We start from the raw sequence: 24,532 nt of genomic DNA, 5'->3' as shown, positions 1-24,532 counted from the left end.
GGGGTCCCTTCTGCCCATCCTGGCTCTATAAGCTGGCGCAGGTTTCTCCAGGAACCTGTGCACAGCTGCCTGACACAATACTGAGAGGCAGGGGATCAGTAGCTCCTACTGAACGAAGAGCTGACTTGGCCAAAATCAACTGCAATTTGCCATGCAAGCCTTCCCCTCAAAGTCACAAACCTTCAATAGACTTCAGAGCTCCAAAATAGTTACAACAAACAGATTCTGCCAGTGTAGTTATTATCTGGGTGGAAAGACAGATTCTTGGTGCTTTCTACTCCATTTTCCCAGAATCTCTATCTCCCATCTTATCTAAAAAATACATAATAAAGAATTATTAAATACACATGTAACTGTGGGAATACCAGACCACCTTACCTGTCCCCTGAGAAACCTGTATGCAGGTCAAGAAGCAACTGTTAGAACCAGACATGGAACAACCAACTGGTCCAAAATTAGGAAAGGAGTATGTCAAGGCTGTATACTGTCCCCCTGTTTATTTAACTTACATGTAAACTACATCACGTGAAATGCTGGGCTGGATGAATCACAAGCTGGAATCAAGACTGCTGGGAGAAATACCAACAACCTCAACCTCAGATATGCTGATGATACCACTCTAATGGCAGAAAGCGAATAGGAACTAAAAAGCCTCTTGATGAGGATGAAAGAAGAGAGTGAAAAAGCTGGCTTAAAACTCAACATTCAAAGAACTAAGATCATGACATCCAGTCCCATCACTTCATGGCAAATAGATGGGGAAAAACTGGAAACAGTGGCATATCTTATTTTTGGGGCTCCAAAATCACTGCAGCTGCAACCGTGACTGCAGCCACAAAATTAAAAGATACTTTCTCTTTGGAAGAAAAGCTACGACAAACCTAGATAGCTTATTAAAAAGCAGAGAGATATCACTTTGCTGACCACGGTCCATATAGTCAAAACTATGGTTTTTCCAGTAGTCATGTACAGATGTGAGAGTTAGACCATAAAGGCTGAGTGCCAAAGAATTAATGCTTTTGAACTGTGGTGCTGGAGATGACTTCTAAAAGTTCCTTGGATAGCAAAGAGATCAAACCGGTCAATCCTAAAGGAAACCAACCCTGATTATTTATTGGAAAGATTGATGCTGAACCTCCAATCCTTTAGCCACCAGATTAGAAGAGCTGACTCATTGGAAAAGATCCTGATGCTGGGAAAGATTGAGGGCAGGAGAAGAGGGGACAGCAGGGGAGACAGAGAAGAAGGGGGAGACAGTGGTTGGATGGCATCACCGACTCAATGGACATGAGTTTGAGGAAACTCTGGGAGATAGTGAAGGACAAGGAAGCCCGGTGTGCTGCAGTCCACGGGGTTTCCATGAATTGGACAGACTAAGTGGCTAAACAACAACAATGGCTGCCTTGTTAATTTCCCCCAGATTTTTCTTGGCTATTCTTGTAGTATTATCATCTCGTGAATTTAGAATCAATGTCTAGCTTCCAAAAGTATCTTAATTATACTTTTCTTGGGAAACTTATAGCTTAATTTAGGAATAATTTTGTCAATGAGTTGAAAATTCAACCTAAAATTCCTGGTTTTCATAAGTACTATTAAAATAATAAAGCTCATTAAAAAATTAAATTGATACAGATGTATGTAAAGGCAAAAAATTAAAAAGGCTTTCTTAATATATTTCCTTATCACCTTCCCAACTTCCTTTCATTCCTTTTCATTACCTTGAGGTAATTTTTATGAAGAGTTTGACAGTATCCTTTCATACTCAGCCATACATTTACCAGCTTTTATGTGTACATCCACACACAGGTTTTTACTGGTTTTGTTTTGTATATATATGAGATAATTAGTGATAAAGGAGTCAGAATACATATGCAGTGTATATCCATGTATTGTAATCCTCTATAGATGCACATTCAGATTTTCTTTTGTCTGCCATTAATAAAGCTGTGCTCAACAATCTCGTACATACTTTTCCACATTTGTTTATTTAAGGAGAATTTCTAGAAAGGAATTGCCAGCTAGAAGGGAATGAAGTGAAGTTGCTCAGTCGTGTCCGACTCTTTGTGACCCCATGGACTGCAGCTTACCAGGTTCCTCTGTCCATGGGATTTTCCAGGCAAGGGTACTGGAGTGGGCTGCCATTTCCTTCTCCAGGGGATCTTCCCAACCCAGGGATCAAACCCGGATCTCCCGCACTGCAGACAGACGCTTTACCATCTGAGCCACCAGGGAAACCCGAAGGGAATGAACATATAATTTAAAATTTGAAGATACCAAGTTATCTTCAGGAAGTAGCAATGATACTCCCAACTGCAATATCAGTTCAGTTCAGTTCAGTTGCTCAGTCGTGTTTGACTCTTTGCGACCCCATGAATTGCAGCACGCCAGGCCTCTCTGTCCATCACCAACTCTCGGAGTATACCCAAACCCATGTCCATCGAGTCAGTGATGCCATCCAACCATCTCATCCTCTGTCGTCCCCTTCTCCTCCTGCCCCCAATCCTACCCAGCATTAGGGTCTTTTCCAATGAGTCAACTCTTTGCATGAGGTGGCCAAAGTATTGGAGTTTCAGCTTCAACATCAGTCCTTCCAATGAACACCCAGGACTGATCTCCTTTAGGATGGGTTGATTGGATCTCCTTGCAGTCCAAGGGACTCTCAAGAGTCTTCTCCAACACCACAGTTCAAAAGCATCAATTCTGCAGTGCTCAGCTTTCTTCACCGTCCAACTCTCACATCCATACATGACCACTGGAAAAACCATAGCCTTGACTAGACGGGCTTTTGTTGGCAAAGTAATGTCTCTGCTTTTAAATATGCTATCTAGATTAGCCATAACCTTCCTTCCAAGGAGTAAGCGTCTTTTAATTTCATGGCTGCAATCACCATCAGCAGTGATTTTGGAGCCCCAAAAAATAAAGTCTGACACTGTTTCCACTGTTTCCCCATCTATTTCCCATGAAGTGATGGGACCAGATGCCATGATCTTAGTTTTCTGAATGTTGAGCTTTAAGCCAACTTTTCCACTCTCCTCTTTCACTTTCATCAAGAGGCTCTTTAGTTCTTCTTCACTTTCTGCCATAAGGGTGGTGTCATCTGCATATCTGAGGTTATTGATATTTCTCCCGGCAATCTTGAATCCAGCTTGTGTTTCTTCCAGCCCAGCGTTTCTCATGATGTATTCTGCATATAAGTTAAATAAGCAGGGTGACAATATACAGCCTTGATGTGCTCCTTTTCCTATTTGGAACCAGTCTGTTGTTCCATGTCCAGTTCTAACTGTTGCTCCTGACCTGCATACAGGTTTCTCAAGAGACAGGTCAGATGGGCTGGTATTCCCATCTCTTTCAGAATTTTCCACAGTTTATTGTGATCCACACAGTCAAAGGCTTTGGCATAGTCAGTAAAGCAGAAATAGATGTTTTTCTGAAACTCTGTTGCTTTTTCGATGATCCAGCGGATATTGGCAATTTGATCTCTGGTTCCTCTGCCTTTTCTAAAACCAGCTTGAACATCTGGAAGTTCACGGTTCACGTATTGCTGAAGCCTGGCTTGGAGAATTTTGAGCATTACAACCGCAATATAGGATGGGACGTTCTTCTCACACTCCCCTGAGAATTGAACATACAAATCTTTTGGTTTTGTTGCCGGTCTGTAAGTTTGAAACAACATCTAGCTCATAGTATGTCTCTAAGGGTCACACATGTGAAAGGACTGGCTTATTGTCAGAATCCCCCCTCCCCTCTTTTTTCCCTTAGGCTGCCCAATCTAGCAGTAAAATACATGCAAGGGCTATAAAATGTCAGAGAATCTTAACGAATACAATTTACCATCAGACTTCTTTGAGGCCTCAAAGGAAAAAAAAAAAGAAAACCAAAGGCAACATTAACAACGCATATAGTCTGAAGGGATGGATCAGATGTAATGATAACTGGATGTTGAGTGCTGAAGTGGGATGTTCCCTTTTAAAAATAATACACCCCTCCTCCCCCCCAAAAAAGAACGGCGTTCCCCAGCCTGCCTTTGTCTCGGGAGCTGTCGCGCTCCCACCGAGGAAGAGCTTCTTCCTGCCCCAGGGCCCCGCGCCGTCGGAAGCGCCCGGACTGGTGTCCGTCTGGGCCCGGGCTCTCCATCAAGCTGCCCAGAGCTAGCTCTTTTCTGACAAAATCCCACCGAAGTCCGCAACCCTTCCACGTTTCCAATTCTGTTCTCTGGAGGCTTGGTTCTGGAGACTGCAGGCTTATTTGACCTGCACAGTAAAGAATCTGCCTGCAATGCGGGAGACCCGGGTTCGATCCCTGGGTCGGGAAGATCCCCTGGAGAAGGAAATGGCAACCCACTCCAGTAATCTCTCTTGGAGAATCCCATGTCCAGAGGAGCCTGGCGGGCTACAGTCCATGGGGTTGCAGAGTCCGACACGACTGAGCAACACACACAACAACACACGGAATGCGGCGCAAAGTGCCAAACTACTTAGGCGCCAGCGCTTCCCGACGTAGCCATCGGGATTGCCTTTGGGACAGTGTCGGACTCAACTGCGGTCAGATGGATCCATCCCATTTTCAGTTCAACGTCTTTAGCCTGGATTTTGGCTTCGTTCAACCTAAACAGCTTCTTGGAATTTTACTTTATTCCAAAATCTACGAGGTGGGATCTCAACCTCGGACCCGGTGACTGTGTGAGCCCCGCGAAGGGAATTCGCAGCAGAGAGGGAGCCCGGGATCACCAAGGAGGGAGCCAAGCGCCGTGAGGATGGAGGAATCCTTCGGGTCCAGGCTGCGGTGGGACCCACTACCTCGCGGGCTCTGCTCACACCTGGCTCAGATATCAGGCAATAGTGGTTGTGATTGGTGGGATTCGGCGGAAAACCTGCTGGCCTCCACCACAACGGTTCAGGATTGGCTTCGGCACACAGTCGCTTTTCTGTAGTCCAAACCTAGAGCCGCTTGGTGATAAATACCGCCTTAAAAGGCGTTTGATAACAGTTTTACGTGTTGTAAGGCAAACGGTTATTGGTCGCAGAGCTCACAGATTCGGTCGGTAGTAAACACAGAGAGGCTCCTGGGACCCTGGATTGGTCAGCGTTCCGGGGACAGAGTAAATTCCTCCGCATTCCGAGCATCGACTGGCTGCACTTCTGCCCCTGCCCCGCCCTCTCCCCTTCTGATTGGTTGCAGCTCGGGCTGGGAGAGGAGGAAAGCCGCGGAGTAAGCGAGTCGTGTTGCGTCACTTCCGTTTGCTGTGGGCAGCCGCCGCGGTATTCTCAGAGTGCGGTGGCGAACGGGCTGAAGGAGCTGAGGGACTAGAGGCGGGGTGGGCGGAAAGGGGAGGAATCCCATCACGGAGGCGCCAGCCTGGACGTTTCCACCTCCTCCGACACTGTCGGGTGGGATCGGAGAAGGGTCACCGCCTCCTCCTTCGAGAAGGGGGGCGGAGCCCGGCTCAGGTGAGGCGACCCTGTCAATGCGAGCTATGGTGGCGCGCTCGGGCGCGCTCACGTGGAGACGGTTGAGCTCTAGGGGTGCTGGGTGGGCGGCGCGAGCGGGGTCTCGTCCTGGCGTCCAGACGCGCGCAGACGCGTACTGATTCCCCTCCACACCCCACCCCCGCCTACCCTGTCCGTCTTTCTTAGGGAGTATTGTTAACCCTCGGAACGGAGGGGCCAGGCTAGTGGGAGGCGTGTTCTGCGCAGGCGTCCCCCGTGTCCCGACGCCAGGCTGTCTGTCCGCAGGGTGGGGCGGGGGTTCTTGCCCACTTGCATCTGCCGGCGGGCGACGTTGGTTACTGGGATCGGGTGGGAACGGCTTGCGACCAACAGCCTGGCGAGGTGAATGGAAGATATGCGGGATGGGGTCGGGTGGCTCCCTTGCCCCCATCCTGGGTCTGTTTGAGCGACGAGGTTTCATTTCATCAGAGCAAGGCCAAGGCGGTCTGGAATCGGGAACCGGAGGCTGACTCTGCACGGGTGGAGTTGGTGTTTTGGAATGCCCCAACTTATCAGAGGACTAAAGTGTTTCTAGGCATTTGTTGGACGGCCTCTGCTTCCAGGCTTCGTGCTAGGAGCTGTGGGGAATGCAGTGGGAAGAACAGCCTTGCCCCCCCCCCTCGTTTGGAGGACATAAAGATTTATACTACTTAAATACTAACATTAGGCAGTAAATTAAAGGGGGGGGCGTCGAGGGTTAGGTATTTTCCTTCTAAAGAAACTCCTTTGTCATTAAGTCAGTCTGCCTTCTGGCATCGTGGAGGGTACTGTGGAAGCTAATTTCTGAATAGGACCCAAATTCTAAATAATTTGGAGGAAAAAAATATAGGTAAAGGCGCAGCAAAGTCTTGAGTACTAAGTAGTATGCTTGGGGTTCTGGTTAATTTTAATGAATGAAAGTAAGAAACCCTTCACCTTCAAGAATTGAAGCAAAAATATTTCCAAAATATGTTCATATACCTTTCAGTTGTAGTAGGTAGAAGATATTACATACATTGGGATCTTTCTTTAGAGGTTGAAGAGAATGCTGTGCGTTAGACATCACTGATGATTTGTTATCCTTGTACTTACTGTTGTGACTTAGATTAATTTAAAGAAGGTGGGTTAGGTGTCTGATTGTTTTCTGGAGAAACTGTATTCTGTTTTTGTGATTTCCGTGGTGAGTGTGGTAAGCTAAAAGATTAGCAGATAAAGAGACCAGGTGGAGAGAGGAGAGAGAGGATTTTAGAAAAAAGCTCCTAAACCAGGGGAAGGCCTCCTCCTACTGCTTTAGTCTAGTCTGGAAATCCCAGGAAATTTGGGAAGACTGGCTTTGCCACCGCTGTTGGCTTGGTGACCTGCCAGGTAAGACTTAACTCGTTGAGGGCTTGTTCAGGGCTCTTGTGTTTTGCTAAATAAAATGAACCAGGGCTTTTCGAGTCCTGAAATCAGCAAGTTTTCTTGCTTTCCCTTTTCTCTCCTAAAATTTGTGTCAAAACATGGTTAGCTGGGGATACTGGCAAGCTGTATTAAGGTGTCTAGCAAAATTCTGAAAGTGATAAGATTTGGAAGAAAAGCATTTAGAGTGGGGTGTTTTGCTAAACTTAGGGGGTCAGTGCTCTCAAAAGAGGCTTTGTCGCAAGACTATCACGAGAAATTGAAGTCATTAAAAAAATACTTGGGTACAGAATGCATGTAAATGTTTAGTATTTAAAGTACTTAGCATGAATTATGTTGAACTGGAGTTCTTTAGTATGGGTAAGACTTAAAAATATGTCCAGTGAGAAATGACAAAATTTGCTCTAGTGCTGCACAGAATCTTGAATCTGCCTCAAATTCTCTTTGGAATGGAGAAAGAAAAACGCAAGGTATTGATTCCATGTTAGTCTTCAGGTTTTGTTTTTTTATATATAAATCTATTGTAAACAAATACTTTTCCTGTCTGTCAGTTTTAAGGACATGAGTTCCTTTTTTTTTTTTTTTTTACCATATTTAACATTTCTCAAATATGAGTGCTGTCCAGTAGAGCCAGACTTTATGAGTGTAGCAGGTGGGATGGAATGTAACTCTACAAGGCACCTTTTGTCTAAATATAAAGTGAACTCAGGCTAAAAGACCAGCTGTTTCTGAGTGAACTATTGCTCTTACAGTTGTTTTCATCATTTCCATCACTGAATAGTGGCTTTTAATCTCCAAATCCCAATTGTAGGAGGTGCTTTGCATTTGACTAATTATACATCTATTAAAAGCTTTGAGTTACCTTTCTGACAGCTCAAACAGATTAGGAATTGTGTTTAGAGTACTGACATTTTATTGTAATATAGATAGATTTATCTAAGATTATTTTATCTGTAGATAATTTTCCTTGTGATATTCAAACATATCTGAATGATATGTTTAAGGTTCCAGTATTTCCTTGATTCTAAACCTCACTCTGTTCACGTTTTAATATTGACGACCCAGGGGGTGGGGGTGGGGTGCCGTAAGTGAGCATTATGCCAGAGTTTAATTGGCAGTGCTTTTCCCCCCTAATGTTACATGAAATAGTGTTGCACTGTATAAGCACTGGCATCCTAGATTTAATGAAACATGATACTATTAAAAGACTTGTATCCAATTAATTCCATGTTGATTGTAACCAATTAATTTTCCAAATCTGCCTTTGCACTTAGAAGAAAGTTTGTTACTGAAAATAATCCCATTGGAAGTAATATTTTCCCTTATATAGATGGAAATTAGCAAACTGATTTGTTTTTTTGACTATTTTAAAGGATGATTGAGTGCTGGGTCTGCTTTTTGGAGACTGCTTGGTGCTTTGTTACTTTGTGTACTTGATAACAGTTAATAAATGCTTTATTTCCTGCTTCTTAAAAGTTTAAAATAATCAGGGTGAATCGCTCCCCCTTTCTTCTGTACAAGACATTGTTAACTTCGTGTAATTGATTTTTCAATACATCTTAGTTAGTGACTTATAATTTAAAATCCACTCAGCTGTCTTTCTTTAAAAATGCAAGACCTTCAATTTTGTAGTCCTTCTGTTTTCGTCTCTACTGCAGAGAGGATCTGCGGAAGGAGTACAGGGAGGAGAAAACCCACTGTTTTGGGGTTCAGTTTTGAGAAGAATCACAGATAATACAAAAATCTAAGCACATTTAGTAACATACATTGTATTTTATTTTGAATAGAATGTTAAAAGCAGCTCAGCAGGTGAAGTATCAGTTGCTTTCTGAATACTCTTGATTTGATAAATAATTCAGAAGTGAAGGGGTATACTGCTTTGAAAGTAGACTTGGTGTAAGAAATGAATTAAATCCATTTTTCATCTTCTTCCTGAAAAGGCACCATCAATAATAGTGTCTCCAGTGCTTCAGAATGGCTTTCTTCTTGGTAAAAGTTTAGTTTTTTTTCTTAAGAAATATGTATCTTGATCTGTCAGGGGTAAAAGGCAATAAACGCTGTTTTTAAAAATTGCTGAAAAGGTTGTGTGTGGCAAGGGCAACTCAAATGGATGTCAGGCAACATTTTCTAAATAACAGAAAATATATTTAGACTTCTTAAAAATGTTAAAATATAGTCTCAAATATACAAGCAGCTAAAAGAAGCCATTGATGAATGGTTTCTATAGATTTTTGCATACCTTTGTGAAGTTTGTACCGTCGTTTGAGTGTTAAGTGGCTACAGATGTTCTTTTATCTGGATAATCAGTTGGCTGGCTAGTCATTTTAAGTTTTAGGAAAATGTAGCACCTGAGAAAGGAACATTTCTGGGACGATACAGTGCAGGTGTAAAGTTCTGAACAGGATAAAGCAGCGAAGTTTGTTGTAAATTATTTTGAAGTTGAAGTGCAGTACTATCAGACTTTGTCCTATAACTGACTGTCTTGGGCATGCCCATCTTTCAGACAGTATCCTGCTGGTGGGCCACCATCTTGGCTAACCATCTCCCTAACAGGTTTAGGCAGACCAATATCTTCCCCTTTTAGCAGGTGATCCTGCCACGAAGAATGCATTCTATCACTCAGCCCCTCTTCTCCCCAAAGCTGTGCTCTCTGATTCTTGTTTGGCACCAGCCTCTTGGGAGGGCAGGGTTGAGAGGAGCCAGAGGCAAGGAGCAGTGGAAGTAGAAGAAAAAGCTTATCTTGCATCCTGCTGACCTTCCAAACTAGGGTCTGTTGGCAGTGGCGAAAGCTTGGCAGTGTGGTCTTTGGTGCTGGCAGCATGTAGTATTGGCAGTAAAGGAGGATTTGAGGAAGAGAAGAGCAGCCCATGTTCCCAGTTCTTTCAGAACCCTTACTCTAATTTTCACTCCTTAGCTGTTATTTTACACACCTTTGTTTTCACTCAACTTCCAATTCTTGACCCTGACCTTGCTTTTCAGCTTCATCCCTCCCATCTCCTAATCCTTATTCCTAGCCTTTGCTCACAGTCAGTTCAATTCAGTTCAGTTGCTCAGTCACGTATGACTCTTTGTGACCCCATGGACTGCAGCATGCCAGTCCTCCCTGTCCATCACCAACTCCCGGCGTTTCCTCAAACTCATGTCCATCAAGTCGGTGATGCCATCCAACCATCTCATCCTCTGTCGTCCCCTTCTCCCACCTTCAATCTTTCCCAGCATCAGAGTTTTTTCAAATGAGTCAGTTCTTCACATCAGGTGGCCAAAGTATTGGAGTTTCAGCTTCAACATCAGTCCTTCCAGTGAACACTAAGGACCGGTTTCCCTTAGGATGGACTGATTGGATCTCCTTGCAGTCCAAGGGACTCTCGAGTCTTTACCAACACTACAGTTCAAAAGCATCAATTCTGCAGCGCTTAGCTTTCTTTATAGTCCAACTCTCACGTCCATACATGATGACTGGAAAAACCATAGCCTTGACTACATGGACCTTTGTTAGCAAAGTAATGTCTCTGCTTTTTAATATGCTGTCTAGGTTGGTCATAACTCTTCTTCCAAGGAGCAAGCATCTTTTAATTTCATGGCTACAGTCACCATCTGCAGTGATTTTGGAGCCCCCCAAAAATTCTGTCACTGTTTCCACTATTTCCTCATCTATTTGTCATGAAGTAATGGGACCAGATGCTGTGATCTTAGTTTTCTGAATATTGAGCTTTAAGCCAACTTTTTCACTCTCCTCTTTCACTTTCATCAAGAGGCTCTTTAGTTCTTCTTTGCCTTCTGCTGTAAGGGTGGTGTCATCTGCGTATCTGAGGTTATTGATATTTCTCCCGGCAATCTTGATTCCAGCTTGCGCTTCATCCAGCCCAGCGTTTCTCATGATGTACTCTGCATATAAGTTAAATAAGCAGAGTGACAAGATACAGCCTTGACGTACCCCTTTCCTGATTTGGAACCAGTCTGTTGTTCCATGTCGAGTTCTAACTGTTGCTTCCTGACCTGCATACAAGTTTCTCAAGAGACAGGTCAGGTGGTCTGGTATTCCCATCTCTTGAAGAATTTTCCACAGTTTGTGGTGATCCACACAGTTAAAGGCTTTGGCATAGTCAGTAAAGCAGAAATAGATGTTTTTCTGGAACTCTTGCTTTTTCGATGAGTCAATGGATGTTGGCAATTTGATCTCTGGTTCCTCTGCCTTTTCTAAATCCAGCTTGAACATCTGGAAGTTCATAGTTCACGTACTGTGGAAGCCTGGCTTGCAGAATTTTGAGCATTACTTTATTAGCGTGTCACACTAGTATTAATAATTGTGTACTATCTCTCTGAATATTCTCTTATCAGCCACTGGGCCCATGTCTTCCTGGAGGCTGAAGTTTTGTGATTGGACCTAGGTTCATACCTCTTCTCCTTCACTTACTGTACTAGTCGGGTGATGTTGGCCCTAGACATGGGGATGACAGTCACTGCTTGACCATCCATCCATAAGAAAGTACCTACAGGACCTGGCTCTTAGTAGGCATTCCACCCTTTCATCCAACTAATTGAAGTATAGTGGTAAGTGTAGTGCAGTGTTACTTAAATTGCACAGGTGCTTTGACTGTTTGCTACCATCGTAACAGGTTAAAAGGCATACTTCATGAGTGATCTTGGAAGGTAATATTGCTGAGAAAGTGCTAAGTGATTTATTTTGTAAATTTGAGTAGCACAATATATGTATAAATTAAAGGCTACCTTTACACTAAAGTTCCATTTATCCTATTTTTTAAAGTGAGATTCCACATACATGCATTTTTTTATATATGTGAAACTTAACCTATTTCAGTGATATTTCAAACTTTTTGAATTCCTTAGAATTCCGCTACGCATTTAAAAATTGTTGATGACTCCAAAGAGTTTGTGAGTTATAGCTATGATAGTTAACATATTAGAAATTAATATTGAGGGAAAAATTTAAGTATTGATTAAAAATAATAAACCCATTATATGTTAACATAAATAACATATTTTTAGGAAAAGTGTTTTCCAAAACAAATATCTAGTGAAAAATGTGGCATTTAAAAAAAAAATTTATTTTTTAGAACAGTTTTTGATGTATAGAATGTGAAGGTAGTACAGAGTCCCCATAAATACCAACCCACACCCTGTTTCCCTGTTATTAACATATGACATTAGTATGGTACATTGGTTATAATTAATGAACCATTATCAATACATATTATTAATTAAAGTCCATTCTTCATTCAAGCTTTCTTAGTTGTTTACCTCCTGTCAATTTTCTGTTGCAAGATCTCATTACTAAATATAATGACATTACACTTAGTCATTTTGTCACCTTAAGCTTCTGGCTGTAACAGTTTCTCATACTTTCTTTGTTTTCAGTGACTCTGATAGTTTTGAGGAGTACCAGTCATATGCTTTGTAAGATATCCCTCAGTTGGGATTTGTCTGATTTTTCTCACAATTAGACGGAGGTTTATGGGTGTCTTCGAGGAAGACCATCCTCATCACAGGAACATATGGTACATACCAAAATGCAGCCTATCAACATAATTTATCACCGTTGATGTTGCCTTTGGTCACCTGACTGGGACAGTGTTGGTCAGATTTCTCTACCGTTACGTTACTCCCCTCCCCTCCCCTCTCTTTCCATCCCTTACCCTGGGAGGAAGTCACTACGACAAGCTCACACTAAGGAGTGGAGAGTTATGTTCCAGCCCCTTTAAGGGCAGAGTAGCTACATAAATTATTTGGAATTTGCACAGCAGATTTGTCTCCTCTCTCTCATTTGTTTAATCATTTATATCAATATTGACCTATGGATATTTATATTTTGGGTTATAATCCAGTACTACTTATCTTTTTGTTCAATTGTTCCAACTTTGGTCTTTGAGAGCTCTTACTCCTATTGGGTCCTATGTCCCTTTCACCTACTTGCATTATCATGTTTGAAGCACTTCCTTACACTTTAGTACTATGAGATGCTGCAGGCTTATTTTGTATATTTTCTGCCCCAGTCCTAGAACTATCCACTTCTTCAAGGAGCCCTGGTTTCTTTTTTTAGAGAATTGTATTTGAAACTAAATTCTAGACACCAAGAATGCTTGGAATGGCAGTGTTTTACATTTTTTCAAATATCTTTAAAGTCTAATAGAAGACAGGTGGATTCTCATACTTGCTTCTAATATTCTATTTGTTGTGATATATTCTTTTTTATTTTTATTTTTGGCTGCACTGTGTGGCATGCAGGATCTCAGTTCCCCAGTCAGGGATCAGACCTGTGCCCCCTGCCTTGGGAGTGCAGAGTCTTCACCACTGGACTGTCAAGGAAGTCCCTTGTGTTATACCCTTGATTAAAGCCTATTAAGAAAAATCCAGCATCTCACAAATGTGTAGTTGGAAGGAAGATTATTTTAGTAGCTTTTTCAGATACATTTGGATATTCTCTTCTGATACTGTAACAAACTTGACAGATGTAATTTTCTTAAGTGGTTAATTGCTGTGGGATGTGAAGCCATATCATATTGTTGCATTAAAATATATTAGTTTATATCTTGCACTTTGAATTTTTTTACCCATAGGTTATTTTGTAATACGATTACAACATTGGATGTTTGGAAAATATTGTTTCACTGAGTTATGCAGATCTTTCAAATGTTGACACACTTATTATACAATATTTTAAAAATCACATGACATTAACATTACCAATGGTCTTGTCAGAAGACTTTGAGTTTGGGGATGCTGTGAAGCCTATGGTGGCAAACACAAATTTTCCAAAAGGTTGGTTTTCACCTGAAAGCTCAAATTTTATCATAGGCAGCAAATACTTTAGATTATTTTCATTGAAAAGACAGGCTCATTTCATTTTCAAGAAAATGTCTGAATAACCATAGTTTGTCTGTCGTTTGTTCTTCCAAGTTAAAATGGTGTTTGATGAAAACAGTTCAGCTTATGACCCAAAAATTACACAAGTAGTTTTCCTTGAGACAACGTATTTCAGTATGCAGTACAATTACTTCACGTGCACTTCACATTTCATCTCACGTATTCTTAAAAAAAAACCTGTTCAAGAATAAAAATTAATGATAATGAAGGGAAAGGGAGATCAGATACCTTATAGAGTCAGCTTCCTTGTGCTAGCGGCTTGTCCAGCACAGACAGAAACTGCGTTTTGGCCAGATGGTTCCTGCTGCCCAGTTCAAGCTCAGATGCCCAGCCTTCCCATCAGTGAGCAAACCAGTAACCTCTCAGCAACTTATCTTTATGCTGCAACCCAGAACCCTGACATACTGTGAACAGTACATAAAAAAAATAAGTAAAGTGCTTTTTACAAAAGTTATCTGAAAAAAATGATGATAGTCTTTAGTTCAAAGTTGTATGCCTCTCATGGTTCACTTTTCTGATGACTTGCAGTAATCATTAATATCAGTTACGAGCATTCATTCTCCAGTACCTATCTTTCTATCCTTATCTAGTTTCCAGCCAGAGTGAATGCATTGCTTCCCCCACCTCAAACCTTTCCCGGCCTTTACCTCTGTCTAGAATGTACTTTACATCTACAGTTTATCCAAATCCAAACCAATTCCTAGCTCTGTTATCAGTACCACCATGAAGCTGAAAATAAAAAATACCCTTCTCTGAGCTACTGAGTACCATCATCTCTTAGGTGGCACTTAATGCTTTTCTCTTTGAGCTATGGTTATCTGTGTATGTCTTGGTGCCACTAAGCCCCTGTGATAGTTAAGACTGACTATGCCATAGAAATTCTCTGTTCCACAGCGCTTAATCTAAAACCACGTAGGAGCTTTAAAATGTTAGATGAATGAATATGTAAATCAAATTCACAAGCACCTTCCTTGGCTTTTAAGATCTTTAGGTTTAATAGCCTCTCCAGTACATGGTGCTGGGCCCCTTTTCCCCCTTAGTGGGTCAGCTGTCCCTTTTTGCAGCTGTCAGCATGCAGCCACCTCTTGTCCCCATTCTAGAATTGCTTGTGCCCGTCTTCAGTTATTTAGAAAATTAGAAAAACTTGAATTTTGTTTGTTTGAAACAAAAGACTGTTGTGAGGGCTTGAGGGACTTTCCTATGAGGAAATCTTTCATATATGTATAGGCTTTGATCTTTGTTGGATTTCTGAGATTTCTTTCTGACTTCTGGCTGATTTTAGAGATAGTTACGACTCTCAGGAAAATGACTTGTTGGGTAATATGGTGTTATATTTCATCTATATACAAAATTCCAGTGGTTAAAATGCCCTGCATTCAATGCAAGGGGCACAAGTTTGATCCCTAGTTGGGAAAGTAAGATCCCACATGCTGCACTAGTGGCCAATAAAATATCTAAAATTACTTTATAAATACTTCACTGAGTTTATATCAGGCACTTTGGGGGAGAGAGAGGAAATATAGTCCCTGGCCTCAACAGGTGGTTTTAGTAGAAGCATTTTGACTTTGCACTGGAGTATAAGTAGGGTGCTAATAACTTATTCAGATTGAATATAAAGTTCTAGGTCAACTAATCCCTAGGGGTTTTTCACTGGAAAACAAGGAGGTGAAGTGGGAGCATTGAAGGGTAGGGTGAGATGGTAAGGGCTTCTGGCATTAGCTTGACATCCCCAGTCATGCTCATGTTCAGTCATTGATGGACTTCGTTTTTAATAGACTTAACCTGTCCAATTTCGGCTTCCCAGGTGGTGCTAGTGGTAAAGAATCCACTTGCCAATGCAGGAGACATAAGAGACGCAGGTTTGGGTTGGAAAGATCTCTGGGTTGGAAAGATACCCTGGTGGAGGGCATGGCAACCTATTCCAATGTTCTTGCCTAGAGTATCCCACGGACAGAGGAGGCTGGCAGGCTACAATCCTTAGGGTCACAAAGAGTTGGACATGACTGAAAAGTCTTAGCACAAAAGTCCAATTTCTGAACCAGCCCTGACACAACAGAACCAGAGATACCATGAAATTAGTCATATCCAGGTGTTAAGAATCAGCCTACTAATGCAGGGGACATGGGTTTGATCCTTGATCCTGGGAGATCCCACATGCTGTGGCACAACTGAGCCCATGCAACATGACTGCTGAGCCCACATGCTGGGCTGCATGCCTAGAGCCTGCATGCAGGCTAGAGAAGCCTTCGTGCCTAGAGCTCGTGCTCTCCAACAAGAGAAGACACCACAATGAGAAATTTGCTTGCTGCAACTAGAGAAAACCCATGCCCAGCAACAAAGACCCAGCACAGCCAAAAAGAAAGAAATTAGTCAGGCTGATGGATATGGTATCTGAAGCTAACCCTGGGCACCTGCGTGCCTAGCTAGTCTCACTTAGTTGGTCAGATCAGAATATGGATGAATTTTAGGATTCCAGGACTTGGAACCCCATCAAAATCCTAGCCTGCTTGACTGGGACCTTGCCTAGTTTTGTACTCTTATATATTTATTTTCACTTTTATCATCTCTACAAGTAGAGGGCAAGTTCTGTTTGTATTTCTGCTAGGGTTTTATCTCTTATATATTTATTTTCACTTTTGTCATCTCTACAAGTAGAGGGCAAGTTCTGTTTGTATTTCTGCTAGGGTTTTATCTAGATTAGGGATATTGAACATAAGAGTTCGTAGAGTGTCAAGATGCTTCTTAGTGGTGTAGCCTTGCAGGTCCTGCCTGGCAGATGGGCAGCAGATCGCTTGCTATGTGGTAGATGATGTTTGAGTATGGGTGTACTTTTCTTTACGAACTAAGTATATTGTTGAGAAGCATGTGGGTAGGTCAGTATATAAATCAGATAGTTTAAAATGTGCTATTAACTGGCTTGTTCTCCTAGAACACAAATGAACTTTTTTTATTAGTCTAAGTAAAGCACTATTAGGAAAGTGACTCTATTGAGAAAACAGTTAGCTCTTGACATGTTAATGTAATAAGCAGTGGTATAAGTGTATTTTCTTAATTATATTTAGTTTGGAGGTCACTAACAATCTGTTCCTACAGATAAATATTGTAGTGTACACTTGCTTTGGGTCACAGTTCAGTTCAATCGCTCAGCTGTGTCTGACGCTTTGCAACCCCATGGACTGCAGCACGCCAGGTTTCCCTGTCCATTACCAACTCCTGGGGTTTACTCAAACTCGTGTCCATCGAGTCGGTGATGCCATCCAACCATCTCATCCTCTGTTGTCCCCTTCTCCTCCCTCCTCCAGTCTTAGAAATTGATAAATTATTTGCGGCATCTCCTGCCATATAGACTCAGTCACATTTTGAAATCTTTTAAAAAGACCTGAAGCTTTTTTCCTTGGTTTGAAGGCTTCAGACAGGCAGTTTTTCATAGAACACTTATCTTCTTAGCATGAGCTCTTTTATAGCTTTTAGACTGGATCTCTGAGTTTGCCAGAGATGCTTGTGAGTTTTGAATAAGCATGATCTTGATTCATGACTCTCTTCCATCACATTTCATACCTCCCAAACTGACTGAAGTTTTAAAATACTCTTTTTAGATCCAAAAATGTTTCAAGATAGCCATGTTATTTATATTTTTTATTAAGATTATGATTTGAACTTTACTGTGTGACAGAGATCCAACATGAACCTGGTTAAGGTAAAAGAGGAATTTGTTGGCTCATGAAATAGAAAGTCCTAGGATCATGCCAACTACAGTCATGGCTGGATCCCAGGGTCTTGATGTCATCAGTACATTGTCTTGGAATTGCTTCCTTCTGTGTTGGCTTCATTCTCAGATAGGCAAAAATCGACACCATCAGTGTTAGACTTACATCTCCCTCACAGCTTGCAATCTGAGTGAAGTGAATATATCTCACTTTTCCTCTCTCTCTCTTTTTTTTTTTTTTTTTGAGATAGTCCTTCCTTTTTCTCTTCTCTAACATTGGCATTGATAAGGATCTCAGTGAGGGACTTCCCTGGCGATCCAGTGGTTAACCCACTCTGAGTGCAAGGAGTGTGGGTTTGATCCCTTGTTTGAGAACTAAGATCCTGCATGCCACGAGGCACAGCCCCCCCCCAAAGGATCCCAGTGAGTGAAAAATATGAAATGCTTCATGAATTTGTGTGTCATCCTTGCACAGGGCCCATGCTAATCTTCTCTGTATGGTTCCATTTTTAGTATGTGTGCTGCCAAAGGAAGCACAAGAATATCTTTTTCTTGATGGTACCAGCAGAAGTCCCCAGGGCAGACTTTAATTCTGGTATGGCTTGGGTCACATATCCATCTCTGAAACAATCACTCTAATCAAGGGAAGTGGTTACCAAATTAGCGAGGCCTCCCTGGATCTTCTGGAACTCAGAGGTTTGGGGGCATTCATCTGTTCCATGTGGACTAAGAATGGTTTAAAAGTGATTTTCCCCAAAGACATTAATAGACACCCCTCCCCCCCCAAATATTAAAAAATAAAAGTATCCCTTGGGGGTTGTATTTGAATATTGATTTGTTGGGAGATGCAAAGTTTCACATTGTTTCAGTTATTTATTGCTGTGTAACAAATCACAGACGATCCACAAGAAAAAGAAATGCAAAAAGACAAAATGTCTATCTGAGGAGGCCTTACAAATAGCTGCGAAAAGAAGAGAAGCAAAAAGCAAAGGAGAAAAGGAAAGACATACCCATTTGAATGCAGAGTTCCAAAGAATAGCAAGGAGTGATACAAAAGCCTTCCTCAGCGATCAATGCAAAGAAATAGAGGAAAACAGTAGAATGGGAAAGACTAGAGATCTCTTCAAGAAAATTAGAGATACCAAGGGAATATTTCATGGAAACATGGGCTCAGTAAAGGACAGAAATGGTATGGACCTGACAGAAGCAGAAGATATTAAGAAGAGGTGGCAAGAATACACAGAAGAACTATACAAAAAAGATCTTCACAACCCAGATAGTCATGATGGTGTGATCACTCACCTAGAGCCAGACATCCTGGAATGTGAAGTAAAGTGGGCCTTAGGAAGCATCACTACGAACAAAGCTAGTGGAGGTGATGGTATTCCAGTTGAGCTATTTCAGATCCTAAAAGATGATGCTGTGAAAGTGCTGCACTCAATATGCCAGTAAATATGGAAAACTCAGCAGTGGCCACAGGACTGGAAAAGGTCAGTTTTCATTCCAATCCCAAAGAAAGGCGATGCCAAAGAATGCTCCAACTACCGCACAATTGCACTCATCTCACACGCTAGCAAAGTAATGCTCAAAATTCTCCAAGCCCTGCTTCAGCAATACGTGAACCATGAAATTCCAGATGTTCAAGCCGGTTTTAGAAAAGACAGAGGAACCAGAGATCAAATTGCCAACATCCGTTGGATCACAGAAAAAGCAAGAGACTTCTAGAAAAACATCTACTTCTGCTTTATTGACTACGCCAAAGCCTTTGACTGTGTGGATCACAACAAACTGTGGAAAATTCTTCAAGAGATGGGAATACCAGACCACCCGACCTGCCTCTTGAGAAAACTGTATGCAGATCAGGAAGCAACAGTTAGAACTGGCCATGGAACAACAGACTGGTTCCAAATAGGAAAAGGAGTACGTCAAGGCTGTATATTGTCACCATGCTTATTTAACTTATATGCAGAGTACATCATGAGAAATGCTGGGCTGGAAGAAACACAAGCTGGAATCATGATTGCCAGGAGAAATATCAATAACCTCAGATATGCAGATGACACCACCCTTATGGCAGAAAGTGAAGAAGAACTAAAAAGCCTCTTGATGAAACTGAAAGAGGAGAGTGAAAAAGTTGGCTTAAAGCTCAACATTCAGAAAACTAAGATCATGGCATCTGGTCCCATCACTTCATGGCAAATAGATGGGGAAACAGTGGAAACAGTGGCTGACTTTATTTTTCTGGGCTCCAAAATCACTGCAGATGGTGATTGCAGCCATGAAATTAAAAGACATTCCTTGGAAGGAAAGTTATGACCAACCTAGAAAGCATATTAAAACGCGGAGACATTCTTTGTCAACAAAGGTCTGTCTAGTCAAGGCTATGGTTTTTCCAGGCTATGGTCATGTATGGATGTGAGAGTTGGACTATAAAGAAAACTGAGCGCCAAAGAATTGGTGCTTATGAACTGTGGTGCTGGAGAAGACTCTTGAGAATCCCCTGGACTGCAAGGAGATCCAACCAGTCCATCCTAAAGGAGATCAGTCCTGGGTGTTCATTGGAAGGACTGATGTTGAAGCTGAAACTCCAATACTTTGGCCATCTGATGCAAAGAGCTGACTCATTTGAAAAGACCCTGATTCTGGGAAAGATTGAGGGCAGGAGGAGAAGGGGGCAACAGAGGATGAGATGGCTAGATGGCATCGCTGACTCAATGGACATGAGTTTGGGTAGGTTCCAGGAGTTGGTGATGGACAGGGAGGCCTGGCGTGATCCGGTTCGTGGGGTTGCAAAGAGTCAGATGCAACTGAGCAACTGAACTGAACAAATCACTTGAAAGCTTAATAGCTTAAAATAACAACAACAAAAACATCTCTGAGTTCTCACGGTTGACTAGGCCTCAGTTAGCTAATTCTCTCTTGGAGTCTGTTACAGGGTTGTAGTCGGGTTGTAATTGAGGCTGAGGTCATACTCATGTCTGGAGGCAGATACTGACTGTCAGCTAGATTTCTGCTGTGCTTTGTCACAGGATGGTGGTTGGGTTCTAAGAGCAAACCAAAAAGACCAGGTGAAAGCTAGCTCACAAGTAGTCACATGGTGTAATGGTTGCCATGATCATAGACTTGCCTGGCTCCAAAGAGAGTGGACATAGGCCCCCATCCCCTCCCCCCCCACCTCTTCATGAGAGGAGTGTTGATGTCAGATTGTAAGAAAGCATGCAGAATGAGAGATATTTATGTGGCCAGCCAACTTGGAAAATGCAATCTGCTATTCACATTGCCTTTTATAAAGAACATGTAATATAAAGTAGGCTGTACCAGTTCTTGGATTGTTTGGATTGTCCTTATGTTGACCAGTTTCTTTGTGGCCTAAGGTATCATATAGTATCATTAAAAAGCTCACCAGCATTCTTTCTCCCTTCCTAATACCACTTGGATTTCCTAGTTGTGATTATCTCTATCAGCTTCACGTGTAATCTTGTTAGCTGGATAAATCAGCAACCATCTTTCTGTTACAGAAGGAAATCTAGAAAGATCTTCCTCTTTGCTTCCCCAGCACAGTCACTGTTGGGGTGGGTGGGTCCCTAAGCTCAGCTATTTGGAACTTTGAATCTTGAGCCTGTGATGGTCCATACTGAGGGAACTGTGGGAGTCCATTTATTTCAGGGCAGTAGCCCAAGGCCACTCTTTCTCCTGTACCAGTGTGATTGTGGATTTTGCTTCTTAGCCTTTCCAAGCTCACTCTCTGGTTCTTCAGACTCCCAAGTCTTTGGGCTCTCAGATGGCTTTCACTCAAACCAGAATTGGGTTCTGTTGGTTATATACAGGGCCGTAAAACTGACAGGCCATCATAACTACAGTTAGCTGTGGTTTTTTGTTTTTTGTTTTTTTTGCCTCCATGTGGCATGTGGGATCTTAGTTCCCTGATCAGGGATTGAACCTGTGTCCCCTGTGATGAAAGGGCAGATTCTTAACCACTAGACCACCAGGGAAGTCCTAGTTGTGTTTTAATACTCAAATTAATTAAATTTTTTTAGTTATCCCGAAAAGCTCAATTGAGAAAGTATGTATGATAAATTATTTTGTTAATGACTTTTGTTAAAACAGTGATTACTAACTTTTACTACAGTAGGGTCTCTTAATGCTAAGTGGCTTCTTAGAATCAAAGAAAGGAATTGGGATTTCTCATTTACTTAATAATAGTTTGGGGACAGCAGTGGGGGATTGAGAATAAAACATAATAAGTATATTTACAATAATATCCTTTACTAACAGTCGGTATACTCTGTTTATCCATATGGCTACACATCACTTTATTCTTTAGTATCATCACCAGGTGAAACTTATATGCTGTCTGTGCTCTGATCAGATCATCTTGATCCGTTTACCACTTCTGAGCACCAGTTATGCAGCTTTGAGTGAAGCTTTGCTTCTTAATGGCTTATGTCTGTGACTCTTGAGGAACATCTTTGAATGACTGGCTTCACTGTGTGCATAGGCCTGGAGAACCTGAAGTGCCTGGCTGTTTCCTTCTCCCTAGAGAAGCTCTTAGCTGTTGACTGACTAATGCGGGGCTATGAGAGACCAGATCCCTTGCCTTGAGATGGCACAGACTCAGTTTATACTCCAAAGTTCCCCTGCTGGACCAAGCAAATTGCTTCCTTCCTTGGCTGCTGCTGCTTCTCTTTATTGCTTCCCATTCCCATTTCTCTTGGGAGCACTTCCTTGATAAGTCACTTGCATTTGAATCCTTCTCCCAGGGTCTACTTGTGGGAAACCCTACCTGAGACAGTAAGACTGTAAGTCTTCTTCATATCCGTAGTCTTTGGAATCACTTTGGGGCATCATAATAATGCCCTGCTATTTCCAGCTCATTCTTGGAATACTGACTTGTGGCACTTTGAAATGGCCAGAACATATATTAACAATGACATTAGTGAGTCAGCTGCATTTCTCATTTTGTTTTAACTCATGGCTCCATTTGTACCTTAATTGAGTTATGCGTGTGTTACTGGATGTTAAATAACTTAAAAGTCAGTACACTCACAGCAGTAGGTTACCCTTCACTATATGTAGCTCATCCTCACCAATCCATTCAGAATGATTGGTCAATATTTACTATATTTAATTGCGTTGCCTGGCATGTGATATATTAGCTGTTTATTTTATAATTGCATCATAGGAAGCTTTCTGTCCTAAAACAGTTTAAATAATGTAGGAATTATCTTTTCCATAGCATTCAGTAGATAGTTCCTATAAAATTACTTGGTGCTAGTGCCTTTTTAGGGGGAAGAAATTTTTTTGCATTTCTTTTTCCTGGGGATGTCTTGATCACTGCCCCCTGTACAATGTCATGAACGATCCCCAAGAAAAAGAAATGCAAAAAGGCAAAATGGTTGTCTGAGAAAGCCTTACAAATAGCTGAGAAAAGAAGTGAAAGGCAAAGGAGAAAGGAAAGATATACCCATTTGAATGCAGATGATTCTAATCCAAAGAATAGGAAGGAGAGATAAGAAGGCCTTCCTCAGTGGTCAGTGCAAAGAAATAGAGGAAAACAATAGAATGGGAAAAACTATAGAGATCTCTTCAAGAAAATTAGAGATACCAAGGGAACATTTCATGCAGAGATGGGCACAGTAAAGGTGTCCATAAATAAAGGACAGAAATGCTATGTACCTAACAGAAGCAGAAGATATTAAGAGGTGGAAAGAATACACAGAAGAACTGTATAAAAAAGATTTTATGTCCCAGATAGTCACGATGGTGTGATCACTCACTAGAGCCAGACATTCTGGAATGCAAAGTCAAATGGGCCTTAGGAAGCATCACTACAAACAAAGCTAGTGGAGGTGATGGAATTCCAGTTGAGCTATTTCAAATCCTAAAAGATGATGCTGTGAAAGTGCTGCACTCAGTATGCCAGCAAATTTGAAAAACTCAGCAGTGGCCACAGGACTGGAAAAGGTCAGTTTTCATTCCAATCCCAAAGAAAGCTCTAATTGCTGCACAATTGCACTCATCTCATTTTGAGTAATGCTCAAAATTCTCCAAGCCAGGCTTCAACAGTAAGTGAACTGTGAACTTCCAGATGTTCAAGCTGGATTTAGAAAAGGCAGAGGAACCAGAGATCAAATTGCCAACATCTGTTGAATCATCAAAAAAGCAAGAGAGTTCCATAAAAACATCTACTTCTGCTTTATTGACTATGCCAAAGCCTTTGACTGCATGGATCACAACAAACTGGAAAATTCTTCAAGAGATGGAAATACCAGACCACCTGACCTGCCTCCTGAGAAATCTGTGTGCAGGTCAGGAAGCAGCAGCTAGAACTGGACATGGAACAACAGACTGGTTCCAAATCGGGAAAGGAATATGTCAAGGCTGTCTATTTTCACCCTGCTTATTTAACTTATATGCAGAGTACATCACGTGAAATGCCAGGCTGGATGAAGCACAAGCTAGAATCAAGATTGCCAGGAGAAATATCAGTAACCTCAGATATGCAGATGATACCACCCATATGGCAGAAAGCGAAGAAGAACTAAAGAGCCTCTTGATGAAAGTGAAAGAGGAGAGCAAAAAAGTTGGCTTACAACTCAACATTCAGAAAACTAAGATCATGGCATCTGGTCCCATCACTTCATGGCAAATAGATGGGGAAACAATGGAAACAGTGACAGACTATTTTGGGGGCCTCCAAAATCACTGCAGATGGTAACTGCAGCCATGAAATTAAAAGATGCTTGCTCCTTGGAAGAAAAGCTATGACCAACATAGATAGCATATTAAAAAGCAGAGACATGACTTTGCCAACAAAGGTCAGTCTAGTCAAAGCTACGGTTTTTCCAGTAGTCATGTATGGATGTGAGAGTTGGAGTATAAAGAAAGCTGAGTGCCGAAGAATTGGTGCTTATGAACTGTGGTGTTGGAGAAGACTCTTGAGAGTCCCTTGGGACTGCAAGGAGATCCAACCAGTCAGTCCTAAAGGAGATCAGTCCTGGGTGTTCACTGGAAGGACTGATGTTGAAGCTGAAACTCCAATACTTTGGCCACCTGATACGAAGAACTGACTCGTTTGAAA

The 24,532-nt window shown here is 41.9% G+C and overlaps 1 protein-coding gene and 1 non-coding gene across 29 annotated transcripts in view; one reads left to right on the top strand and one right to left on the bottom strand.

The window, feature by feature from the left end:
* The first annotated feature begins 5,224 nt into the window (after positions 1-5,224).
* The window catches only part of ZBTB5 (zinc finger and BTB domain containing 5), a 32,776-nt gene continuing 13,468 nt past the window's right edge, over positions 5,225-24,532 (top strand). For 16 of the 28 annotated variants that reach the window (XR_014059606.1, XR_014059564.1, XR_014059574.1 and 13 more), the window contains exon 1: positions 5,225-5,447. The gene's annotated coding sequence lies outside the window, so the exon portion shown is untranslated. Of the gene's footprint in view, positions 5,448-5,525; positions 6,831-24,532 lie in introns of those variants that run through there. The other 12 variants (XR_014059598.1, XR_014059593.1, XR_014059591.1 and 9 more) reach the window with 5 other exon arrangements.
* LOC145521578 (U6 spliceosomal RNA) lies at positions 17,882-17,988 on the bottom strand. Its single transcript, XR_014065505.1, has one exon. It is a non-coding gene; the product is annotated as a U6 spliceosomal RNA (small nuclear RNA).

This window comes from Giraffa tippelskirchi, chromosome 1 (assembly GCF_054371585.1).
Source record: "Giraffa tippelskirchi isolate mGirTip1 chromosome 1, T2T-mGirTip1v1.2.pri, whole genome shotgun sequence".
Classification (NCBI taxonomy): Eukaryota; Metazoa; Chordata; class Mammalia; order Artiodactyla; family Giraffidae; genus Giraffa; species Giraffa tippelskirchi.
Note: the sequence above shows the minus strand (reverse complement) of the source record. Positions and strands in the feature narration are given on the sequence as shown.